At 40.5% G+C, this 8,133-nt stretch overlaps 1 long non-coding RNA gene across 1 annotated transcript; it reads right to left on the bottom strand.

The window, feature by feature from the left end:
* Positions 1-6,298: 6,298 nt before the first annotated feature.
* On the bottom strand, positions 6,299-7,800 carry LOC311227947. Its single transcript, XR_014619655.1, has 3 exons — positions 7,704-7,800; positions 7,194-7,335; positions 6,299-6,432 (listed from the first exon to the last, which is right to left on the bottom strand). It is a non-coding gene; the product is annotated as an uncharacterized lncRNA (long non-coding RNA).
* Positions 7,801-8,133: the final 333 nt, after the last annotated feature.

Here is an 8,133-nt window from a genome sequence, read left to right as displayed (position 1 = left end):
CACTGAACCTTTTCATTGCCGACAACCTTTATGATTTCTCTTTGTGTCGAAATAAGAACTTGTTTTAATTACTAGAAGTTACCTATTGCAGGTTTATGGTCCTTAGCTAAAGGGATATTTCACAATTGAACCTGAATCCTATTGTTCTCTTGTGAGGTGGACTAACCGTGTTCTGTGTCTCTAACTCTGCCTCATCTGCCCCCCTTTGCCGGATGATGTAGATACAGTAAACTGGATGATATAGATACAGTAAACTGGATTATGTAGATACAGTAAGGTGGATGATGTAGATACAGTAAACTAGATGATGTAGATACAGTAAGGTGGATGATGTAGATACAGTGAACTGGATGATGTAGATACAGTAAACTGGATGATGTAGATACAGTAAACTGGATGATGTAGATGCAGTAAACTGGATGATGTAGATAAAGTAAACTGGATGATGTAGATACAGTAAACTGGATGATGTAGATACAGTAAACTGGAACTGGATGATGTAGAGATACAGTAAACTGGATGATGTAGATACAGTAAACTGGATGATGTAGATGCAGTAAACTGGATGATGTAGATACAGTAAGGTGGATGATTGTGCAGTAAACCCACCAAAGCTGTGTCTTGTGTAGCTCACATGATGCATTGCAGGAAGTGAGAAAGATACAGTCAGTCTCCCTCTGAAAGCTTTCTGGATGCACCATTGTTGTTGTTGTGTGTACTTTGTTGCTGACCCACTCCATGGCACTGTACACATGGTGGGGGGATTCCCCAAGGAGAAGTCAACGAGGGCATGTTAGACAAAAAGTCTGACTCTCTGGCCTACTTCAACCCTGTGGAATGAGACTTTCTGATACTCCTACCTTTACACGTTAGTTCTGTGTAGTGCGCACACTTCAGAAAAATCCTGTTCCTCATGGCCTGGACGCCATTTGAGTCAGATGATCTTCTTCTATAGCGTGTACGTAGGGGAAATTGACTGTTCTCGTGTGTATCACCTATAGGAGCTTTGATTTATTCTGTAAAATGGTTACTGTTCCCCCGCATCACACTTTCCAGAATTCAGTGTTCCATTCAAATTCAAAGGAAGAAGCAGTCTTGTCATCGGGTAGAAAACAGGTGGAGACTGAATTTGACCCTAATGGCGTGGTATTGTCTGTACTGTGGAGACTGGAAGGGGCCACGGTATTATGTTTAAAGGGGAGGTGAATTGGCAAGAATTGATGAGTTGTGACGTTACACCCCCCAGCGCCACCGTTGGCTAGTTCAGCCACAATCAACACCAAAAGCGGAAAGAATCACATTATTTTTTGGTAGGAAAACAATATCATCACAATATCATCATCAACAGTAGTGGCCTAAAAAGCCATGGCTTCTGTGTTTCAAATGATTCACTTTGTTAGTGGTTCAATGTTCAAGGTTTGAATGAACACAAGTAGATCGGATGGAGAAACGTCACAAAATCCCCTAGATTGGACTATCCGAGTCCCAGAGGGCCGCGTGAACATGGCATAATCTCTTTGGGTCCGAACAGCATTATTTTTTTCCGTAGCCGCATTTCTCAGAGACGCTCTCTGATTGGCCGACGCCTGTTTCTACACTGGTTAAGCTTAGGCACTCTTTCGAAGTTGGTTAAGGTTAGAGTTTGTCTTAGACACCTGCACACCGCCATGGGGACACATCCCTCTCAACGGGACCACACCTGCACACCGCCATAGGGACACATCCCTCTCAACGGGACCACACCTGCACACCGCCATGGGGACACATCCCTCTCAACGGGACCACACCTATGAACAGCAGCACTGAGGGACTGTGATCCAGAACGCAGGTCATGACTCTGAACTAATGTAAAGGTAACATATAGTCTGTAGTATAGTCTGGTAGGGATTCTCAGTGGAGGCGGTGCCACCCATCACACTGTAAAGGTAACAGTATAGTCTAAGGTAGGGTTTCTCAACAGGGAGTGTTGGTGGGTTCTGGGCGCAGAATTTAACCCTTGCACTGAAGAACCAGTTTTAGAATATTTTCTAAATACTTTTTTTTTTTTTTAAGTGTGAATGTGATATATCACAAGAAATGACTCAACCTCTACTGTCTTTAACTATGAGTGAACACAACAATAACTTACCATCTTTAGATAATGAAGTTTGAAAATATTGTTCCTTAAAATAGACTGCACTGATGTGCTCCATTGTTGAACGGGGGACTTTGAGATGCTCAACGGGGGCGCTAATTTATTTTATTTATTAGCATTGTTTTAATATCAAGACAACAACTTCACTGGCACCAGAGAGGGGCCTGCATGCAGTGAGGCTAAATCAAACAGGGAACAGGGACAGTGTCACTTTTTAACAAAGACATTTTTATTTTTGTGATGTTTAATTCATACACAGTGACACTTGGTAGTAAAATGATTAAAAACCTGAATCCAGAAATGAAAATATTTGAGAAAGAATAATGAAGATTTTATTTATTTGTACCCATTGTTAGAAGCCTTCATTTGACACACAACACTGACAGACTTGATTGACCAAACAAACTGAGCCAAATAGAAACATCAATGACAGAGAATTTCATAGATACCCATGATAAACAGAAAATAATCAAAAGCATCAACATTGAGAGAAAATAACATATCCATTGTTGGTTGAGGGAGGACCTGGACATTAGATAGTGCGGCGTTGACCGCAAACACTTTGAGAACCACTGACCTAAACCCCTGATGGTAAATGGACTATCTTTGTTTACAGTGCTGTTGGGAACCGTTTATGCTTGAACATTACATTTTGTTCTACTATGCCCAGTGCATGTATCATACCAACCATTTATGGAATCAATGGGTCTGTATAAATTACATCACTGATGCAATGTAACAGCTGTGGTGGTTCTGTGGCGTCTGTCTGTCATGTGTTTCTGGATGTCATCCAGTCATCCGGCACTTCATTCAGATACCACACCAATGATGCCATGCTACCTACCTCCCATGGCCAATCAGAAGGTCATATCACCACACGGCTCACAGTACATCAGAGGTGTAAAAAGTACCCAGAAATTATACTTAAGTGAAAGTATACCGTCTCAAAATCGTACTCAAGTCAAAGTCAGAGTATCTGGCTAAAAACACACTTGAGTAAAAGTTAAAAAGTTTCTACTTTTAAATGTACTTAAGTACTAAAAAGTAAAAAGCTAAAACTTTTTTTCTGACTGTCTATTCTTCTGATAGCAGGTGTTTAATCAAAGATCCCCGCTTTCTAGTCTTGCACAAGGACCAATCAGCATGGGTATGGGCGGATTCATTTTCCATTTCCAAATAAAGAGTGGCCGCAGGATTAATAACGTTAACGTTAGTTTGGCCAGAGAAACAATACTAATTAGTTGGACCTGCGAGATTTGTACTTTGTACTTTGTAGGTTTGCATTTTAAATGTAAGGAGTACAAAGTATGTTTTTTTTTCTGAAATGTAATTAAGTAAAAGTACAAGTATACAAACCTAGTAATACTAGAGTAAAGTACAAATCCCCAAAAACAGTACTTAAGTATTGTAACGAAGTACAATTACTCAAGTACTTTACACCCCTGCAGTACATCAACCATGACTCAATCCATCTTCACAGAGGAATGACAATAAGTGACAACCCAACACACATGCTTTGTTCAGCACTCACACACACCACACACACCAATGTCAGCTGTTCCTCAACCTTTATTTTATACAGTATGCTACTGGTTAGTTACATCTGCCATCACATTCACTCCGGTTAGATACATTTCAAATTCTTGAAATGCCTTCTCTTGGTTAATTTGGTTTCATTGTGAATCCAGTTGTCCATATTTTGTCTGCTGGACAAGAGCAACGCATCAGTGTTTTTGTGGTTGTGCTTTTGCTTTGGTTTCAGCCCTGTTGATTATAAAACGACAAAACTACAAACACTATACTAAACAATCATAGTCTCATGGCCAGTACAGAGAGACTCAAAAGGAGCTTCTATCCCCAGGGCCCAGTAGTTCAAAATGTTTAATCTCAATCAGATCCGATCAGATAGGGATTAAAACTAAAGTTATGAACTACTGCCCAGGTGGCCAAAAAGTTCCGGCCCATTAATGGCCTGTATCCGGCAGGCCGGAAGAAATTAGTCGGCCCAAGTCCGGCTGCCAGAGTCGGCCAAGTAGGCGGCAATGACTGACTGGCCGATTCCGGCCCGAGTACACTGGGCCAGGTCCGGGGTTGCCGGAAGCGGTGAACGTCCGGATCGGCCCAGTAGGCGGCAATGACTGACTGGCCGATTCCGGCCCGAGTACACTGGGCCATGTCCGGGGTTGCCGGAAGCGGTGAACGTTGGCGGAATCGGCCCAGTAGGCGGCAATGACTGACTGGCCGATTCCGGCCCGAGTACACTGGGCCATGTCCGGGGTTGCCGGAAACGGTGAACGTCCGGTTGCCTAAAGCAGCCCAGATGCGACCCACACACGCTTGGCCAGGTTTGGTTGCCCGAAGCCTAGCCGACACTGCCAATGCAATACTGGTACTACACAGTAAATTACGCAGAGTAGATTTGACTCAAACTGAGTAAAGAAATTTTACTCAGTTTGAGTGAAATGTACTCAGTTTGAGTCAGCGGAATTTACTGTGTACCCATCTGCCAGAGCTACTCCACTATCTGCCTATGACCGTACATTACCGGAAATACAGTAGGAAATGGTTGATTAGTAATACAATGCCACATATTTAAGGACCCTTCCCTTTACCAATTCAGTATTGGCATGTCCCTCATTGAAAAATTCAGAAGTTTACATGCCGTCTCCTACCTCACTGAAATATATTCTCAATGTATGTGCATATTGTACACAATATACATCATTCTGCAGTGAAGCTCAAATATCAAGTAAAGTAACAATGCTACTTTTTCCAGTTAAAAATGACAACTTGAATAGATATTTAAACATTTATTAGCAAATGAAATATCACATTTGACTTTACTGGGCCATTACACCCAAAATGAGGTTAATCAAAATCAACATCACAATAAATCATGTACAGATAGATTACTCAAATGCACATAAGCATGAATGATCAGTTTCAATTTTTTTCTACCTATGGTGGTAATTACTACCTTCAAAAAAATAAAAAACAAACATTTGAATATCCATTATTGCTCATTATGTAAATATACCTACACCAACATACATATAGAATAATGTATTCTCTCTCTCTCTGTGAACATTAGTAAACATTTATTACCATAAAACAGGCCTTGAGAGATAATTACATGTAACAAAATAAAATAGTCCATACACGCAACATGGGTGTAAAGAACGAAGTGCAATTAGTCAAAAGTACATTTGTACTTTACTTGAGTAGTATTAGGTTTGCGGATTGGTCCTTGTGCAAGACTATAGATATATAATCATTGTTACAACTCAATTGTACCCCTGTAACTGTCTTCTCCCAGAGTCCATACCCAACATGTGTGTGCAGGGGTGTAAAGAACGAAGTGCAATTAGTCAAAAGTACATTTGTACTTTACTTGAGTAGTATTAGGTTTGCGGATTGGTCCTTGTGCAAGACTATAGATATATAATCATTGTTACAACTCAATAACAGTCTTCTCCCAGAGTCCATACCCAACATGTGTACCATAAAACAGGCCTTGAGAGATAATTAACAAAACATGTAACAAAATAAAATAGTCCATACACGCAACATGGGTGTAAAGAATGAAGTGCAATTAGTCAAAAGTACATTTGTACTTTACTTGAGTAGTGCGGATTGGTCCTTGTGCAAGACTATAGAAGGCGGGGATCTTTGATTAAACACTGCTATCAGAAGAATAGACAGTCAGAAAAAATGTTTGTACTTTTAACTAAGTACATTTAAAAGTAGAAACTTTAGTAGAGACTTTTACTCATGTGTTTTACTCGAGTACAATTTTGAGACGGTACCCATACTTTCACTTAAAACTCCCAACATTTTGTGAAATTAGCAGTCTTCTCCAGAGAGAGACAAGAAGATAGATACCAGTCTCCTCTCTGTGCGTCGAGTAGAAAGCTATCTGGCTGCATGTTAGCCTAGCTTAGTACAATGAATGGAAGCGGGCATAGCCTAGGCATTGTCCAACTAACACCTCTCCCGAAGGCTATACACAGTCATGTCCGCTTCCATTCATTGTGCTAAGCCAGATAGATTTCTACTCAATGCACAGATACGAGACTGGTATACATCTTCTTGTCTCTCTCTGGAGAAGACTGTAAGCATGAATATGATCAGTTCAAAATGTTGTCTACCTATGGTGTAGAGGAAACAATTTTGTCTTTCAGATCCTTTACTTAGGGATGGCTGGGGGATTTACTGTGTGTTTGCATGTGTATACGACAGTGGTTTGGTCGGTAGAGCAGTCGTCTTTATCCGGAGGTTCCCGGTTTGATTTCCCGCTCCTGGATAGATAGAAAGATAGATCGAGAAAAGTAGGGGGAGGGGACAGATAGTTAGTTCAGGGATGTGATTGTGCCTTAAGAAAAAAACATGAAAATCTTCGAAATGATATTCTTTTATTTATATATTATAAACACTCCATTTGAATGAATGAACACATTTTATTTGTATAGATTGAACTGTTCCCAGGGAAGAGGAAGGTGGGAGAGGAAAGGGACAAAGAAAATGCATCAAATATCTCAGTGTCCCCCTAAACAATTTGAAGGGGGTCATCGGACCCCTCCCAAGTCATCCTGGCTCAAACACTAACGGTAGGACCTTATCTTTTCTTCTTTGCAACCAGATTGTGCAACACCTGTAACCGCCTCCTCTAGTCTTGCCTACTGCGAAGGGCTGCAGTTGGACTAATGGACTCTTTCGCTCAAGTCGATTTTGAGAATGAAGGTGCACGTGGTGACATTTCTCCATCTGCTTCTTGGTTATGTCTAGGTTGGCTTCTGTACCTCATGCTTGAGAGTTTGATGTTTCTACAGAGCGGTACACTGGTCTCACCAGGGTGGAGTTTTCAATACAGTCTTCACTGTGATAAATCAACAATTATTGGAAAGATTATTTGTGTCATGCACAAAGTATAGATGTCCTGACTTGCAAACACTAGTTTGCCAACATGAAATCTGTGGAGTGGTTAAAATGTAGTTTTAATGACTTCAACATTCAGTAAGTATGTAAACGTAGACAGACAGACAGACAGACCACAACTTACTAAGAAGGAACTGCTAATTGTCTCAAGGCCCGATCTCTCCTTCCTCCATCTCTATCTGCCGAGAGCTGAAGCCACCTTTTAGTATAGCGCTCTACATCTGCATCAGATGCACTTTTAGTGCCCGCATTGAGTCTCACGGACCCTAAAAAAAGACAAAGAATGGGACAGGTGAAGCCCTATCATAAGAAACTTCCATTAACTTTTTTTTTTAATGCTTTCTTGATACTCATCCAACTATAAGTGTTTTGAGAGTCGGTCAGAGTGATGAAGGCATTAGATTTACATCGGCTCAAAGCTCAAATAAATCAAGGATGTGATTTTTCCGGCCTGAAAATGTGATCCACGTGAATCCACGTACATTTCCGTGCCAATTCATATTTAAAGTATACAGACATGAATGGTATCAATCTCCTCAACTCTGGTCAAGAAAGCAAATACGCATATTACCCAAAATGTTGAACTATTCCTTTAGAAGATTAAGAAACCATATAATAATAAAGCAAAACTTACTCAGGACAACATCTTTAATTGCAAGTGGCTCGAATTTTCTTGGCCAGCTGGTTTGTCACTAGTTTCGCCATAGTCCTCCAAACAGTTTCTTTAACAGTCAATCCCCCAGCCATCGCCAAGTGAAGGATCTGAAAGACAAAATTGTTTAGTTTCCTCTACTCAGGAGTGGTGGACCAAGAACATACCACCATAGGTAGACAATTAGAAACTGATCATATTCATGATAGCAAAAAAAAAGAAGAAAAAGCATAAGGCCTAGTGCGTAGAAGTAGCCCTAATCATGATCAAGTAACCAAATATATAATAATAAATAGAATGGGAGAAAAAAAGTAGATAAAAAAAAGGGCCATAGGTCAAAAGTCTCAGCAAATGTCAATTCCTCAAATATACATTTTCACCTACCAATTTTTCCTTAGATATCCTCCTGTGC

Source organism: Notolepis coatsorum (genome assembly GCF_963971535.1).
Source record: "Notolepis coatsorum genome assembly, chromosome: 5".
NCBI classification, from domain to species: domain Eukaryota; kingdom Metazoa; phylum Chordata; class Actinopteri; order Aulopiformes; family Paralepididae; genus Notolepis; species Notolepis coatsorum.
This window is presented reverse-complemented; position numbering and strand designations above follow the sequence as displayed.